Source organism: Hyla sarda, chromosome 5 (genome assembly GCF_029499605.1).
Source record: "Hyla sarda isolate aHylSar1 chromosome 5, aHylSar1.hap1, whole genome shotgun sequence".
NCBI classification, from domain to species: domain Eukaryota; kingdom Metazoa; phylum Chordata; class Amphibia; order Anura; family Hylidae; genus Hyla; species Hyla sarda.
The window spans coordinates 297,443,232-297,461,917 of record NC_079193.1 but is presented as its reverse complement, the minus strand read 5'-3'; the positions used below and the strand labels follow the sequence as shown (position 1 = coordinate 297,461,917).

Below are 18,686 nucleotides of genomic sequence, written 5' to 3'. Positions count from 1 at the left end.
ACTGATACAACTATACAAATTGGGTATCAATGTAATTGTTTTACACACAGTCAAAAAGCTAAACCTAAACTAAACTAACTGAAACTTATTTGACCTCACAAACATCTTTTCTGTTTTGCTGCACATTATACAATAACATGAAGGATGTCATTACAAAGTACAATTGGTCTTGCAACAAACAAGCCATCACATAGCTCTGTAGATGGAAAAATAGTAACATAGTAACATAGTTCATAAGGTTGAAAAAAGACCAGAGTCCATCAAGTTCAACCTATATCCCTATTGAGTCCCTAGTGAGTTGATCCAGAGGAAGGCAAAAAAAACTCATACTAGAGGTAAAAATTCCAAATATGTCATCAGAATAAATCCCTGGATCAACGTTCTGTCCCTATAAATGTAGAATCCATAACCAGCGATGTTATTATTCTCCAAAAATGCATCCAGACCCCATTTGAACTCTTTTACAGAGTTCACCATGACCACCTCCTCAGGCAGAGAGTTTCACAGTCTCACTGCTTTTACAGTAAAGAACCTCTGTCTGTGCTGGTGTAGAAACCTTCTTTCCTCTAGACGTAGAGGATGCCCCCTTGTTATAGATACAGTCCTGGGTATAAATGGATAATGGGAGAGATCTCTGTACTTCCCCCTGATATATTTATACATAGTTATTAGGGTCGCCCCTAAGTCTTCTTTTTTCTAAACTAAATAACCCCAATTCTGATAATCATTCTGGGTACTGTAATCCTTCCATTTCCCTTATTAGTCTGGTTGCCTGTCCATGCAGATGCCCCCCCCCCCCTTATTTTATGTGCCTTGGCAGCAGCTGCCCAACACTGTTCGCTACAGGTAAATTTGCCGTTAGCTAAGACTCCCAAGTCCTTTTCCACATCAGTCATCCTAAGTGTTCTCCCATTTAATACATAATCCCAGCCCGGATTTTTCCTCCCCATGGGCATTACCTTACATTTATCAGTGTTGAACATCATCTGCCACTTCTCAGCACAAAAACAGCATAATGGCTCTTAGAAGGGGGGGGGGGGGACAGAAGAACCCACAAGTTAAAATCTCCTGCACCATCAAGGGGTTAAATGACAGTAACACTTCACCATTTGCTGGGCATACAACCCACCTCCGGGCCACTGTACACATTCGCTCGGCCGGGTATATAGTGCTATGATCTGTGTACAATGCCGCAGAACATGTCGGCCCTATATAAATGACTTGAGTGTAATGACGACAGGATACATTTGTAACAGAACATGGAACACAGGTAAACAGAAACATCTTTATTCATAAAATATTCATGTGATGCTAAGAACTTGTATAAAACCCAACATAAAATAACACATTTAGAAAATCTCATCAGATTGTCAGGCTGTTCATAGTTCTGTACAATATAATAGATCCATAATGACAAGCTTTAGGGGCCAGTATAATTGTGCACCCGCTGATAAACAGGGAGCGTTGTGTGTGATGTTCTTTTATCTGTACAGACACGTGACAGTGACCTTCTATATTATAGACTGACATTGTATGTACATTTGCAGTGTTTGTCATTTCAGAAGTGGCTGAGCTAAAGGCGATATCTAATCTTCGGCATCATTAGTGTCTGTACTGTTAAGGGAACCGGCTCAGACACCAGAAGGGAAACATATATTGGAAATTTCTGAAAGGCTTCCTAGAACAGCTGCAACGAAAAGGGAAAAAAATTAAAACTCAAACTAAATAGTCCTCCTGACTGGAAGCAAAAAACGCTTGACATTTCTGATCCAAAGCAATGCACACATATATGGATATTAAAGAGGTACTCTGCCCCTTAGACATCTTATCCCCTATCCAAAGGATAAGGAATAAGATGTTTGATCGCTGGGGTCCCCCCCCCCAATAAGACATCTTATCACCTATCATTTGGATAGGAGATAAGATGACTAGGGGCAGAGTACCCCTTAAAAGGAGAAGTCTCATAGAAAAAATGTATCCCCTCTCCGCAAAATATTGGATAAGTTTAAGATCGCGGGGGGTCTGACTGCCGCATATAGCTTTGTGGGAGAGCTGTTCGGCTATCTTTGGTTCTCCCATGGAGCTATATGGAGGGGGCATGGCGGGGGTCATGACGGGCAGGGGTTGTGATGCGCCGATGTGGAGGAGAGCCCCAGTGGTCAGACCACCCGCGATCTAAAACTTATCCTGCTGATAAGGGATACATTTTTTTCCATGAGACTTCTCCTTTAGTGTATTAAAAATAGTATAGTATGTGTATGTAACATCATAGCGAGCGACATACACAGTGGTGTCGAGCCATACCAGTTAAATTCCCCACCACGGTCACAGGAATGTACATGATATCACTGCTACAGTAAGCAAAGTCCAACAGGGACCAACAAAGCTCTTGGTTTTCTCACTATAGGCATGATGTTCAATTGTCAACCATAAGTTAGAGCTGTAACAGCTCCAAGCGTGTCTTTTCTTTTTCAATATGATGCATGTTCTTACCCTATCTATACATGTCAAGTATTTTAAAATGTCTAAACAAAGGATTATTGAAATGTTATCTACTGGAAGACTGCTGCTCTTATTTACTTATCTTCTGTGGTTCTTGGGATTGAAGTACTGTGCACCAGCAGAGGTGAGCCATCTGAACTTGCTCCTTTGAAGACCCACACTGTCATGGGATTTCTCCAGGTCTTCAGAATATTAGCGTATTTTTTGCCGTATAAGATGTACTTTTTCTTCCCCAAAACTGGGGGGGGGGGGGGGGGAGGGGAAAGTTGGTGCGTCTTATACGGCAAATACCTGCGGCCATCAACAGCCGGGACCCACGGCTAATACAGGACATCACCGATCGAGGTGATGCCCTGTATTAACCCTTCAGACGCGGCAATCAAAGCTGACCGCCCCATCTGAAGCGAAAATAACACTAACCTGGCTGACTCAGTCGGGCTGTTCGGGACCGCGGCGGTGAAATCACGGCGCCCCAAACAGCTTACAGGACACCGGGAGGGACCTTACCTGCCTCCTCGGTGTCCGCTCTGTGCCGGGATCCCCTGCATGGCCGGCGCTCTCCTTCGATGTCATCACGTCGTCGCGCACGCCGTCCCGTCATCCAATAGGAGTGGCGTGCATAGCGACGTGATGACGGCGATGGAGAGCGTGGATCCCGGGGAAGAAGACGTCCGGATCGTCGGGGACACCACGGGGACGCGGTGACAGCAATGGAGCGACATCCAGGGCAGCGGTGATGGGTCCGGAGCGGCGGGGACCTGTGAGTATTACCTCCTATACCAGTGGTCTTCAACCTGCGGACCTCCAGCTGTTGCAAAACTACAACTCCCAGCATGCCCGGACAGCCGTTGGCTGTCCGGGCATGCTGGGAGTTGTAGTTTTGCAACAACTGGATGTTCGCAGGTTGAAGATCACTGTTGGGTTCAGAATCTTTTTTTTCTAGATTTTGGACCTTTAAAATAGGGTGCGTCTTATATGCCGGTGCGTCCTATAGGGCAAAAAATACAGTATATTGCATATATTTTCAGCTGTCTCCTCTGTTATATCCTGTCTGTACCTGATCCTCAGCATCTCAAGATGGAGCTCATGCTCTATGGCCTCTTAAATGCCAACATCTGATGTCTCTATCACCATGTGCAACAGTGACATAAATACCAAGCTGTATCCCCATTGTAATTCATTTTTTATCATCTCTCCTCATGACTATTACAACTTACATCTGGTGTTCTCTAAACTAAAGTGCGTTCCCTTCAATTGATCCCAAAAAGCAGCAAGAAGAAAGAATTGTCTGTCCAAAAGCCATGCCAACTCATAACATTCTTATCACTTGATGTTTATTCAAGTCAGAGAACAATTCAGACTTTAACATTTTAGTCATATCTATATTCAAATTTATGTTCAATTATATTGGTTGGTAATGGTGGAGTGAGGGGGGGCTGTAGATTAAGGGATGTCCGCACTGTAACAGTCTGGTTTAGGGTGCAAATTAAAGCAATGTGAGCAAATCAATCTACACCGCTCACATGGTTCAGTTTGACACTAAGCAATATACTAGGCCATGCTTTCATAGTGAATTGGCCATAGTTAAATATATAACCTTGTTTGCTATGAGAGAGGACATCAGGAAAAATATGAAGGGGGGGGGGCAAAAAGCATACAGACAGCTCACTATGGCCCCCTTCTCCGTCAGAGACTGCCATCTTTTTTTTTCTAGGCTCTGCAATACTTTGACTTAAAGGGGTTCTCCGGTGCTTAAACATCTTATCCCCTATCCAAAGGATAGGGGATAAGATGCCTGATCGCGGGAGTCCCGCAGCTGGGGATGCCCGGGATCATGCACGCGGCACCCCGTTTGTAATCAGTGCCCGGAGCGTGTTCGCTCCGGGACTGATTACCGGCGACCGCCGGGCCGGCGGCGTGTGACGTCATGCCTCCGCCCCCACGCTCCGGGCACTGATTATAAACGGGGTGCCGCGTGCATGATCCCGGGCGTCCCCAGCTTCGGGACTCCCGCCATCAGGCATCTCATCCCCTATCCTTTGGATAGGGGATAAGATGTTTAAGCACCGGAGAACCCCTTTAAAGGTTGCCTTTTTTAGTTGATATCACATAACTTATTGGTAGTAGTAGATGGCTACAGACTAACCACAGACTGGAGGAACTTATGTTGTTATAACTAGTGGCTGCTGCCTGCTCATCTGGTGCCGTGCCTACTTACTGGCCGTGCTGCTGTTTAGTGTGTGTCTGTGGTAGGCGGTCATCCTTTGTTCTGTTGGTGGCCTCAGCCTGCTTTGCAGGTACATTCATAGGCTTGGGCTGGCTGTGGACAACAGATACCGAATCTGTATTGTTACCACCTGGACTCCTTCTTTCTGTAGCCAAAAGCATTAAGGAGAGAGAAGTGCAATATATCTAATTGGGCTAGGCAGGCTCAGGGTAGCCATAGAGTTTGAACCTTGTGCTGTGCTGGTACTGCCTTCTTTTGGCTGGTGACTATTTAAAGTCCAGACTCATCATTCTCCCCACCCATCAAATTTGTTGCTTCTTTCGTCTGTTCATATTGAGTAGGGCTCTATATGACCCCACAAATCTGCATTTGTGTGGGTTCCTTGTCATACTGATGGTTATTTGGTGCCTCACAAACTTGCTTTAAGGGTACGTTCACACGTACGCAGATTTGATGCACAGAATTTGATGCGCAGGATTTTCTGCTTTAGATTTCAATGTAAACTAAATGACTGAGCACATCTTCTAATCTGCAGTTACAAATCCTGCGCATCAAATCTGCGCAGGATCCTGTATGCGTGAACGTGCCCTAAGGGTCTATTCACACGTACAGTATTATGCGCAGATTTGATGCACAGGATTTTCTGCTGCAGATTTCAATATAAACTGATTGAACACAGCGTGAAATCCTGCGCATCAAATCTGTGCATAATACTGTACGTGTGAATACACCCTTAAGGAGTAATTCCAACTGAAAAAGTAATCTCCTACCACAAGGTAGAGCATAACAAACTAATCTGTGGGAGTCTGAATGCTTGAGGCCCCATAGAGAGTAAATTAATAAATGAAGCGCTGCCAGGGCATGTGTGATGTACACTATTCATTTCTGGAGCAATTTTCTGGTTGGACCCCCACTGATCAGCTTGTTACCCTATCCTAAGGATAAATGATAAATTCTTCAGATGGGATATCCCTTTAATACCCCTTTAGGTGCTTCTCCTGTTCTGGACCTGCACTCTGAAATAAATGTTTCCCCTGAAAACACATCCTTTTAGTTTTTCTTATCTCACATTTTAAAACAAAACAACTAAAGCTAAATTCCAGTTTGCAGTCCTTGATTTTCACACTTCTTACCGCCACATCTTTACTGCTAAAAGCCTCTGTGTTGGGATCCTCCTTTCTCTATGCCAAGCTCTTCATCTTCGGTCATTTGGCATAATCTATTAACCACTTGGGATTTCTGTACTAAACAAGACATTCTTTGTACTATAACACCCCACTCTTTCCACTTTAGATTGTATTCTCTAGAGAGCAGGGCCACTCTTCTTGGGTTCTAACACTTGTAAAACTTTTAGATATATTAATTGTCTCCTTATTATGTCTAAATACTTTACAGTGGGGCAAAAAAAGTATTTAGTCAGCAACCAATTGTGCAAGTTCTCCCACTTAAAAAGATGAGAGAGGCCTGTAATTTTCATCATAGGTATACCTCAAGTATGAGAGACATAATGAGAAAAATAAATCCATAAAATCACATTTATTTGCAAATTATGGTGGAAAATAAGTATTTGGTCAATTACAAAAGTTCATCTCAATACTTCGTTATATACCCTTTGTTGGCAATGGCAGAGGTAAAACATTTTCTGTAAGTCTTCACAAGGTTTTCACTCACTGTTGCTGGTATTTTGGCCCATTCCTCCATGCAGATCTCCTCTAGAGCAGTGACGTTTTGGGTCTGTTGCTGGGCAACACAGACTTCCAACTCCCTCCAAAGATTTTCTATGGGGTCGAGACTGGCTAGGCCACTCCAGGACCTTTAAATGCTTCTTATGAATCCACTCCTTTGTTGCCCAGGCGGTGTGTTTGGGATCATTGTCATGCTGAAAGACCCAGCCACGTTTCATCTTCAATGACCTTGCTGATGGAAGGAGGTTTTCACTCAAAATCTCACAATACATGGCCCCATTCATTCTTTCCTTTACACAGAGCAGTCGTCCTGGTCCCTTAGCAGAATAACAGCCCCAAAGCATGATGTTTCCACCCCCACCAGGTATGGTGTTCTTTGGATGCAACTGAGCATTCTTTCTCCTCTAAACACGACGAGTTGAGTTCTTAGCAAAAAGTTCTACTTTGGTTTCATCTGTTCATATGACATTCTCCCAATACTCTTCTGGATCATCCAAATGCTCTCTAGCAAACTTCAGACGGGCCTGGACATGTACTGGCTTAAGCAGGGGGACACGTCTGGCACTGCATGGTTTGATTCCCTGGCAGCGTAGTGTGTTACTGATGGTAGCCTTTGCTACTTTGGTCCCAGCTCTCTGCAGGTTATTCACTAGGTCCCCCCCGTGTGGTTCTGGAATTTTTGCTTACCGTTCTCGTGATCATTTTGACACCACGGGGTGATATCATGCGTGGAGCCCCAGATCGAGGGAGAATTTCAGTGGTCTTGTATGTCTTCCATTTTCTAATAATTGCTCCCACAGATGATTTCATCACACCAATCTGCTTGTCTATTGCAGATTCAGTCTTCCCAGCCCGGTGCAGGTCTACAATTGTGTTTCTGGTGTCCTCCGACAGCTCTTTGGCCTTGGCCATAGTGGAGTTTGGAGTGTGACTGTTTGAGGTTGTGGACAGGTGTCTTTTATACTGATAACAAGTTAAAACAGGTGCCATTAATACAGGTAACGAATGGAGGACAGAGGAGACTCTTAAAAAAGAAGTTACAGGTCTGTGAGAGCCAGAAATCTTGCTTATTTGTCAGTGAACAAATACTTATTTTCCACCATAATATGCAAATAAATTCTTCAGAAATCAATGTGATTTTATGGATTTTTTTTCTCATTATGTCTCTCATAGTTGAGGTGTACCTATGATGAAAATTACAGGCCTCTCTCATCTTTTTAAGTGAGAGAACTAGCAAAATTGGTGTCTGACTAAATACATTTCTTGCCCCACTGTATATTCCTTTATTTGTATGTTGGTGCTAGATGAAAAAGCTAAATAAATAACAATGAGGGATAAAATTATATGACTTCCATAATAATACCACCTATTGGCTTTGCCATATACAGATGTCCCTAGTAATAGCAACAAAGCAGGTAGTAAAGTTTTATAGAAAAAGCTGCGGATATCGGAAATACATGTATTGTTAAGTGCTGGATAATTTATTGGTTCTTTTTTATATCATGTATTATTATTGTTACTATCTTTATTATTGTTGTTGCCCACATTGCTCACATTGCCAACTTGTTCCACTCCAAAGGCTTGCAATAAAACTCAGATATTTTAGGAATATGAGACTCTCACATATCTGGTGCATGATGGTCCCCTGCTCTCCTCTTGGTACTCCAGAGAGAAGGAGAACACAGAGAAGTCCCCAAATATTTTGGTCCCATGGGGGCAGAACAGGATAGCATTGCTTTTGTGTTCTACATCTCTGCTTTAGTCACATATGATTCAAGCACCTATATCCAATCTGTGTTCTGTGGGAGGGGCTTTAATGGTATGAAATTCATATTGAAAGATTTTTTTTTCAGGTACATGAAACCTCAGAAATCAGACAAAGTCAGTAGAGAACGATTGTGTGATGACTGTGCGTCGATATGCTTGCTATTGTTACTTATCACAAACTGAGAGGGATAAAATTTTTGAACTGAGGGACCTTGGTTTATCATTTTGGGTGAGGCGATATATGTGTAAGCCAAGTTGTAAGTACCATTCAATATTATGTGTCACAGTGGTTGGAAGACCAATGATGATCGAGAATGACAGCATGAAGTGCACAGAGGCGAACCTTTACATGATCGGACTGTCACATTAAAAGAATGGTGCATAGCGATAAATTCTGGACTGTGAGTGAAACTTAACATCACATACCAAGCCCACATACCAAAAATATAATGAAGAAAAAACTAAATCTTTATTGAGATACACAAAAATAACATACGCAAAAAGAAGAGGCAAATTTATTTATTGCAGTGCTTGGTAATTTAATGGTGAGGAGCACTCACCATTAAATTACCAAGTACTGCAATAAATAAAAACCTTCCAAAAGAACTGTGATCACAACAATTAGTCAAACCATAAATACATAAATGTAAATGTTATGGTATACAACCTCTCCAGTATTAGGGATTATAGTGATTGGACACGGACCAGATGGGGGGGGACATGAAAAAAATGAATGAGGGAGTGAGTGTCCCACTGTGAAACCCCACACATTCCATTGCCTATAGACAACTTCCTTAGGGGGGCAGATACCAAGCCTAGGGCATCAAGCAGAAGGTGCTTGCATGATGTCCGGCTGGGAGCTACAGGTGTTCCATTGACCTCACACCACTGCTCCCAAATGCTACTATGGTGCAGAGCAAGATGGCAATGGAGACTAGAATGGAGAGCTATCCTCCTCAGCGATGAGTATTGCTTTTTTCTCAGAGTTACTGATAGCTGGAGATTGGTCTGGAGACCAGGGGGTAACATTATAAAGAAGCCTTCACTAGGGAACATCACAGCTGTCCAACTTCCAGGATAATGGGATTTTGGTGTGGGGTGGCATAATGTGCAGTAGCTGGACCCTTCTAGACTTCATTTCAAGTACACTAACAGTTCAGCATTATATTGATCTGGTCATGGGACCAGTGTTACGGCTATGTCTCCAAAGTGTCCTTTGAGCCATTTTATTTAACATGACAACATCAGGCCCTTTGATGCTGTAAGCAGCCTGCAAAGCCTAAATGTGTTACCATGGCCTGTAGCATCTCCCATCAAAGATATCTGGGACATCATTGGTTGGCAAGTGCAAAGGGAAGGGCCAGCAGCAGATCTTAATCATTTGCATGCCTAAGTACATTCAGCTGGCAGAAGATTCCTTAGACAACCATTAATAACCTCACTGACAGTATGCCAAGGCGTTCAAATGTGTGTATTGTTCATGCTGTTCATGCAGTTTATACTCGACAGGGAATAAATCGAAATGTTTTGAATATTTAGTTTTCATTTTTTATAATTTGCATATCGTTACCATTTCTATCTTACCTGTGATTTCCATAATTTCACAACTTTTCCTTTTTTCCTTTTTGGTGTTTTAATTACGCTATTGAGAGTATATTTTGATTTAATATTTTTCTCCAGAATTAAGTGCATACCCCAACCTCCAAACCCATACCTTGAAAGCTATACATGACACTCTATGATATACAACAGTTCATGTGCTGATATAATTGCAATTCAGAAAGTCCAGCCTATTTCATCTATTGATGCAATGATACTTTCTAAATGCATTACACTAAAAGCAATGGTTGTGAAAGTAGCATTATATCACGTACTATACCACAATGGGATTTTTTTCCACCTTCCACCATTAGGTTCCCGATCTTAATTAGATTTTTCTCACAATAAGACAATTATAAGACTGAAGTAAGTCCATAATCCTCACAGAACAGACTGATACTTATAGCCAGTGCGAGAAAAAAGGACAAACAGGAAGGATGGAGGTATGGCAATGATGGAATCTTCCTAGAATTAGCTGAAGGAAAAATAATACATATTTAAAAAAAAATTACGCACAAAACATCACTATGCTGGAATCCCCAGTGCAGGTTACTGGTAATAATTTACATAAACATTCAGAGAATAGAAGCCTGCTGAATACAGTACAATGAAACCTTACTTGTATGGCGTTATTTACTATTAGACATTGAAAAAAATAACTGTAATAGAGAGAAGAAAGTATAAGAGAGGGTTAGAATAGTGTAGGGAGTGTGTCAGACTACAACCATATTCATACCCATGACTATCCCTGCAATTACCATTGCAATCCCATTAAAGGGGTACTCCACTGCTCCAGGGTTTGGAACATTTTGTTCCTAACGCTGGGAGCGGGCTTCGGTGGTCGTGATGTCACGGCAATGCCCCCTCAATGCAAGTCTATTTGAGGGGGCGTGGCAGCTGCCACGCCCCCTCCCATAGACTTGCATTGAGGGGGCATGGCCGTGATGTCACGACCCCGCAGCCCGCACCCAGTGTTCAGAACAAAATGTTCTGAGCACTGGGGTAGTGGAGTACCCCTTTAAGGAATAGCTGTTCAGGTTGTATATAGCTATATAGCCCTGAACTCGTCTAAAAAGCCACATAAAATGCCACCTTAAGATATCTGAGGTTAAGCTCACAAATTGGGAATAAGGTCATTGTTGTACATTTACATGCAGCAGAGTCAGATTGTTACCTTTTTGTATTAAAGACCACCAACTACACATCAATGTCGAGGAATGAAACATTACCCCACATCCTGTTACATTAGTAGAGCTACAACAGGGCAATGGCCAATGAAAAACAAAATTAGGGACACATATCGGGTGCTCAGTCCTCTAGATGCAAGACAAAAATCCATAACATAAGAAAAAGATTGTAAGAGGAGGACACTAACCATAGCAATGTCTTTTTTTAGTTTCATTCCTTGATCCGGAACAGCGGGGTAGCGTGCATAGACACCAGTGGGCCGCTCAGAAGCAGTTACCATGCCGGCATCTATGCACGCTACCCCGCTGTTCCAGATAAAGGAATAAAACTAAAAGAAGACATTGCTGCAGTTAGTGCCCTCCTCTTACTATCCTTGTGTTATGCCCCCAATTACACACTTTGCAATGGGTGAGTTGCGGAAAAAATGTACAGCTAAACCAACATGTAAACCTCCTGGGCCCAAGCCTTGGTTTTTGATGTGGAAACCACACTGATTTTCAAATTAAAAGCCATGCAGTTTTATCATCTCCCACTAATTTCCATGTTCAGGGGAATGTTCAAAAATGCTCAATTGTTTTCCATGCAGAAAATTGTGCTATGTAACTTCTTTTCAGTGTGGTTCCTTTCGGAAAATCAATGTGAGCTTTAATAAAATAAATAAAAAAATAAAAAACCTCATGAAAATCAGGATCAAAGTCCACATAGCAGATTCTTCAGATAGTTTTTCTCCTGTCTAAATATACCCTTTTTTTGCTGAATTTTTGCAGAACGTCCGCCAGAAATGCATCTCGATAGACGGCAAAGCATTTCCGAGTGGATTCAGCAGAAAGAACTGACAAGTCAATTCTTTCTGTAAAGATCGAATGGGATTTCTGAAGCAGATGTTTTCACAGCAGAATCCCACTGAAAACAATGGGACTATGCTGTAAAATAATTTTTTGCTGGATTCCATTTAGAAATTCTACCAAATTAACATGGCCTAAGAAGGGGCTACATATGCTAAGAATAATATATTAATTGTTCCTGGTAACTGGACTAATTTAACTTATGACATCCAATAGATGCCGAAGAATAGGATAGGAGGTGCTTCTTAGATTTTTCCATTTTTTACGAAAAAAACAACGCAAGCATCATAATCTAAGAGTAAATATTCGGCAGATCCTACATCAACATTGTGATTGTTACACAGAATATTGAGGGCCATTTTAGAGGTTGGCAAACTAGGAATTGCCCAGGGATGAGAACGTTATTAGAAATATTCGGAGCAGAAAAAGACGCTGCTTCACTGTCAGCTCTAGTAGCCAGAATAAGCACATTTACAGCGAGCACGATGCCGGACTACAAAGAGAACTCCATGGCTATTAAATCTCCTGCCCTTCGCTGTTCTGGATAATGGCCAGCAGCAGGGAGAGAGACTTTGCTTGTTTCCGATACTCATTTTCTATAAAACCAGCCCTGTGAAATCCAACAATATATTGTATGTCGGATAGAGAATACAGTGGATTTATTAGATGTTATATTTCAAATTTAGAGTTTAAAAAGAAGTTGGTCTGCCATATTATGCTTTTATATGGAGTTCCTGTGGCTTCTAATATTGTTACAAATTACAGTGGGGTGCGATATACCAATGACTGCTCCGAATATGTTCATTAAATGTAGATGTAGAACGGGAAAGAAGCTGGAATTAATGTCTATTCCAAGGCAAAATTTACATTTCTAGTTAAGGAATACGTGTACAGTAGGTATTAATCAGATGGCTCAGAGCGAAATACAAGATATTATTTAAGCAGATCTCCAAATTACAGGAAATTGGGATAATATGACCAGATATGCAGACCCAGCTATTACACGGATTGTAGTCAAGAATCACAGATATTTATTTATTTTGAGTTGTCCCGTGGAAGCAGGAGAAAAGATCCTCGTAGTGGCGCTCACTCTGTGGTTACTGGCAGTAGCCGGGAGAGGTATGTGAAGCCTCGGTCGGCAATAAGCGATAGCGGACAGGTGAAATAATAAATCAAAAGTTTTAATGCAGGGACCTCCATTAATACTTTTGATTTATTATTTCACCTGTCCGCTATCGCTTATTGCCGACCGAGGCTCCACATACCTTTCCCGGCTACTGCCAGTAACCACCGAGTGAGCGCCACTACGAGGATCTTTTCTCCTGCTTCCACGGGACAACTCAAGCTATCCAGCACCGGTCAGAGACAACCTCCGACACGGGATTACCTCCGGCAGCTCCCGGTCTTCTACCCTGCAATTGGGTGACATACGCTACAAGGTGTTGTACTCTGTGTACAACACCACCAGGTGAGCACCGTTCTATTTGCATTACGGCATCGATTGCCATCAGAGTAACGGCACAGGTTGCGCCCCCCGTCTGTCTCTCCCTCCCTTTTTTTTCCATTACATGTGCAGATATTTATTTATGTTATCAGGTAATAAAAACTCCCAACAAAAAGTATCTTTATAAAATAAGTTACCAAAAATATTGACAGCATCAAAAATGTTTACACTAAAAGGGCATAACTAATCAGCTGCAACATTGATAAATATTTGTCATTCTATTATGTTACTTGTGTGCCCCCAATCATGGAAGCAATGTGCAATAGATAGAACTATCCACATTAAATAACATGCTAACAAACATAGGGAAAACCATGCTACATTTAGATACTGTACGTGATGATATGATAGTATAGTAGTGAATATAGAACGTTTATGTATGTAAGGAGTCATAGGTCAATGGGACCACCTTGACATACTTTTATACAGTGCTACCTCAAGTTACAATATTAACTGGTTCTAGGACGATCATTGTAATAAAAAAAAATAAAAAAACATTGTATCTTGGGATTGTAACTGTATGGAAAACTGGTAATTGGTTCTGAAGCCCAAAAACTATGGAAAGTTAGGGATACAAAAAAAATTAAAAAATAAAAACAGATAACTAATATACGTAAAGCCTATCCTTGCATATAAAAGTAAGAAAGATCTGCTGCAAGCTGTAAATCGCTGTTGATGTAGAGGACAGGATCTTCTTCAGGGTCCTGTACAGTGTATAGAGTGTCCCAAAAATGTAAAATGGAGTTGTCCTTACCTGGTGCCCAAAGGAGCAACACTCCTGGCACAGGTAAAGAGCCCTGCTTGTCAACAGTGCACAGTGCCCTGTTTGTCCTTAGTGTACAAAGCCCTGCTTGTCTTCAGTGGACAGAGCCCTGCTTGTCCTCAGTGTACAGAGCCCTGCTTGTCCTCAGTGTAAAGAGCCTTGTTTGTACTCAGTGTACAGAGCCCTGCTTGTCCTCAGTGTACAGAGCCCTGCTTTTCCACAGAGCACAGAGCCCGACTTGTCTTCTGTGTTCATAGAACCCTGCTTATCCTCAGTGCACAGATCCCTGCTTATCCTCAGTGTACAGAGCCCTGCTTGTCCTCAGTGTTCAGAGCCCTGTTTGTCCTCAGTGTACAGAGCCCTGCTTGTCCTCAGTGTACAAAGCCCTGCTTGTCCTCAGTGTAAAGAGCCCTGCTTGTCCTCAGTGTTCACAGCCCTGTTTGTACTCAGTGTACAGAGCCCTGCTTGTCCTCAGTGTACAGAGCCCTGCTTTTCCACAGCGCACAGAGCCCGGCTTGTCTTCTGTGTTCATAGAACCCTGCTTATCCTCAGTGCACAGATCCCTGCTTGTCCTCAGTGTACAGAGCCCCGCTTGTCCTCAGTGTTCAGAGCCCTGTTTGTCCTCAGTGTACAGTGCCCTGCTTGTTCTCAGTGTACAGAGCCCTGCTTGTCCTCAGTGTACAGAGCCCTGCTTGTCCTCAGTGTACAGAGCCCTGCTTGTACTCAGTGTACAGAGCCCTGCTTGTCCTCAGTGTACAGAGCCTTGTTTATCCTCACTGCACAGAGCCCTGCTTGTCCTCAGTGTACAGAGCCTTGCTTGTCCTAAGTGTACAGAGCCCTGCTTGTGGGGGGCGGACCTGAAGTTGGCATGAGCTTTCCTGTTTTCCTATTCTCTGTACGAACTATTCCCCCAAGTTCGTGTGGCATTGTGCTGCATTATTTAACTATTCTGTTACCAATTCTGTCAGGTAGTATTCTACCTAGAGTTTTCCCCTTTTCTTGTGGTTTTACTATATTTTATTGCAATCATTTCTGTAATATTTTCTTTGTTATAATTTGTTTATTTTGTTTCCTTTTTTTTAAATTTAGATAAGAGTTAATCACACAGACTTTATTGAATTACTCCAATATATGGACCCGGAAGATTCCCTTCTCTCGTCTACACGCAGGTATTGAAGTAATCGACACATTCACTATCCCACTTCCTTTCTGTGGACAGAGACTGCTGTCTTAATCCACAGACAGGAACAAAAGCAAGATGTCTCACAAGATTTTTAGCTTAAATTGTAGAGGACTTAATAGTCCTAAACGTAGGGCATACATGTGGAAAGAGGCCCTTAAAGAAAAAGCGGAGATTGTATTTTTACAGGAATCTCATTTTAAGGAAAATGCTCATCCTAACCTTACTCACAAAAATTTCCCACATGTGTACTTAGCTAACTCGGACACTAAACATGCTGGAGTGGTGATAGCATTTAGGGATACCATTACACTAGAAGGACACAAACATATTTCAGACGTTAATGGGAGATATTTGCTCATCATTTGCTCAATAAACAACAAAAAATTCACATTAGTTAACATATATGCCCCTCTTACTAGACAAGAACATTTCCTTAATAAACTATTGAAGAAAATTGATGAAATAAAAGTAGGTACATTAGTGATAGGAGGCGACTTTAATGCGATCGCTGACATTACCATGGACACCACAAACACTACCCCAGGTCACAGGACTGAACTCTCTGACTGGTTGCATAATAATAACCTCTGCGATGTATGGAGGTGTCTACATAGCACAGAGAGGGACTACACTTTTTACTCCAGTTCCCATAACACCTACACAAGAATGGACATGTTTTTAGTTCATAGCGACCAAATATTAGAGACATCTCAATGTGATATAGGCCAGATTACATGGACTGACCATGCCCCTTTGACTTTGCATATAGCTTCTCGAATTGGTATGCTGGGCAATTTCCAATGGAAGCTTGACCCCTTTTTCGTGTCCAAAGCGGAATACAAACAAAAAAATTAAACAGACATAGCTGAGTTTTTTGCTTTAAACTCACCATCTACTTTTAATCTGACCATTTTATGGGCTTCTCACAAAGCCTACATTAGAGGTATGCTCATTCAACAAGCCTCTAGGCACAGAAAGAAAAAGCTTAAGGAATCACAACAACTTCTACAGAAAATAGCTTCTTTAGAAAAACACCACAAGAAATTTAAAGATTTACTTACTTTGCAGACACTTAGGGAAAAAAGGACATTGCTATGTAATCTTCTTTCTGACGAATTTGATAGACATTTCAGGAAACTACAATGCAATGGATATCACCAACTAAACAAGCCCACTAGGCTTACAGCCTTACTTGCCAAAGGCCCTAGAGGGAAATGTAGAGTACCCTATCTAATAAATAGTAGAGATAACACGAAGATTACACATCCTAAACATATCGCTAACGAAATAGCCAACTTCTATAAAACACTGTATAATCTAAAAGATGACTCTAGTACATTTCAACCAAAAATTGAAGATATAGATAAGTACTTGTCTTCTTGTGCTCTTCCTAAATTAAATCCAGAAGACATTTCTGATCTTAAAAGGCCAATTACTATTGAGGAGATTGAACATGTCATAAAACATCTGAAACTTAGAAAAGCCCCTGGACCGGATGGGTATTCAGCAGAATACTATAGTTCATATATAGACATATTATCACCCCATTTATGCAATATGTTTAATCAAGCAGCCACCACAGGATCATTTTCACATGACATGTTAACCGCAAACATTATCACGCTACCAAAACCAGGAAAGGAAAGGATCCAACTACACCGGTTAATTTTCGTCCCATTTTCCTGACAAATATAGACATGAAGATTTATGCAAAAATGTTGGCCACTCGCATACAACAAATGCTTCCAAATTTACTTCACCCCGATCAAGTAGGGTTTACTCCTGAACGTCAAGCTTGCGATGGTACCAAGAGAGTGATTGATCTCATATCACGGGCTAGGAGCCATAGAGTGCCTTCTCTGCTATTATCTCTAGATGCAGAGAAGGCATTCGACAGGGTCAACTGGTTGTATATGAGGAGGGTCCTTTATCATAATGGCTTTCCTGAAGAATTCATCTCATCAGTTTTTTCCCTATATGCGTCCCCATCCGCCAGAGTGTTTCTAAATAACCACTTCTCTGACCCCTTTTCTATATCTAATGGAACGAGGCAAGGATGTCCTCTTTCCCCACTCTTGTTCGTATTAGCTATAGAACCCTTGGCCATAAAAATTAGACAGAATGCCAATATTTCCGGATTAGCCCCTTCACATGGAAACAATAAAATTAGTTTGTTTGCAGATGACATCCTGCTAATGCTTTCTACTCCACAACAATCCCTCTCAGAAATCTCTCTGGAACTACAGGCTTATAGTAGAATATCATATTATAAAGTTAACGTAACAAAGTCTAATATATTAAAGATCTGGCTGACAAAACCCATTGCTACACAAATTCAACATTCCCATATAAGTGGGAAAAATCATCCCTACCTTATTTAGGAATCAATTTAACAGTAGACATGAATAACTTGATCCCTGAGAACTTCCATAATCTATACACCTCAATACAAAAAGATTTAGCTTCATTTGGTAAATTTTATTGGAGCTGGTTTGGGAGGATTAGTGTTTACACTAATGTTCATACTGCCAAAACTTTTGTATCTTATGCGGACGATCCCTCTAGCATTGCCCAAGAGTCTATTAACAAAACTTCGCAGACAAATGTCAGACTTTGTTTGGCAAAAATCTCGGCCCAGAATATCCGCAGAACTAATGACAAAAAGACCTGAAAATGGAGGTGCTGGTCTCCCCAACTTGTCAGCTTACTCACAGGCCACCATGCTGAAACAATCACTAGAATGGCTGAAGCCTTTAGCTGACAGGAAACCTTGGGTACTCCTGGTGGGATCATTGTGCGGTATACAAGATTGGAAAACTTTACAAATTAATTCCCATAAAATTTACAAATCCACTCTTAGATTGAACAAAATGGTTTCAGACAATATTAAGGTATGGAACATTAGGCCTAACAGCAGCTCCGATTCCGCCAGTAACACACTTGTCAATTTGACCTTGCCATCTGTCAGGCATTTCACTACGATTTCTAACCTTGACGTATGGGTAGAGAAAGACATTACTTTATTGACCCACTCATACAAAGATGATAAGCTTTTATCCTTTGAGGAATTACAAAATACACATCATTTACCGGACTCTGAGAGGAAAACATATGACATTATGGTTAACCCCTTAACGACGCAGGACGTATATTTACGTCCTGCGCCGTCTCCCGTGATATGAAGCGGGATCGCGCCGCGATCCCGCATCATATCGCGTCGGTCCTGGCGCTCATCAACGGCCAGGACCCGCGGCTAATACCACACATCGCCGATCGCGGCGATGTGCAGTATTAACCCTTTAGAAGCGGAAAGTGAAAGTGACCCGGCTGCTCAGTCGGGCTTTTCGGGACCGCCGCGGTGAAATTGCGGCGTCTCGAACAGCTGACAGGACACCGGGAGGGCTCTTACCTACCTCCTCGGTG

The 18,686-nt window shown here is 41.9% G+C and overlaps 1 protein-coding gene across 1 annotated transcript in view; it reads right to left on the bottom strand.

The window, feature by feature from the left end:
• The window catches only part of NKAIN3 (sodium/potassium transporting ATPase interacting 3), a 684,322-nt gene that overhangs the window by 578,572 nt on the left and 87,064 nt on the right, over window positions 1-18,686 (bottom strand). The gene's annotated exons all lie outside the window — the stretch shown is intronic.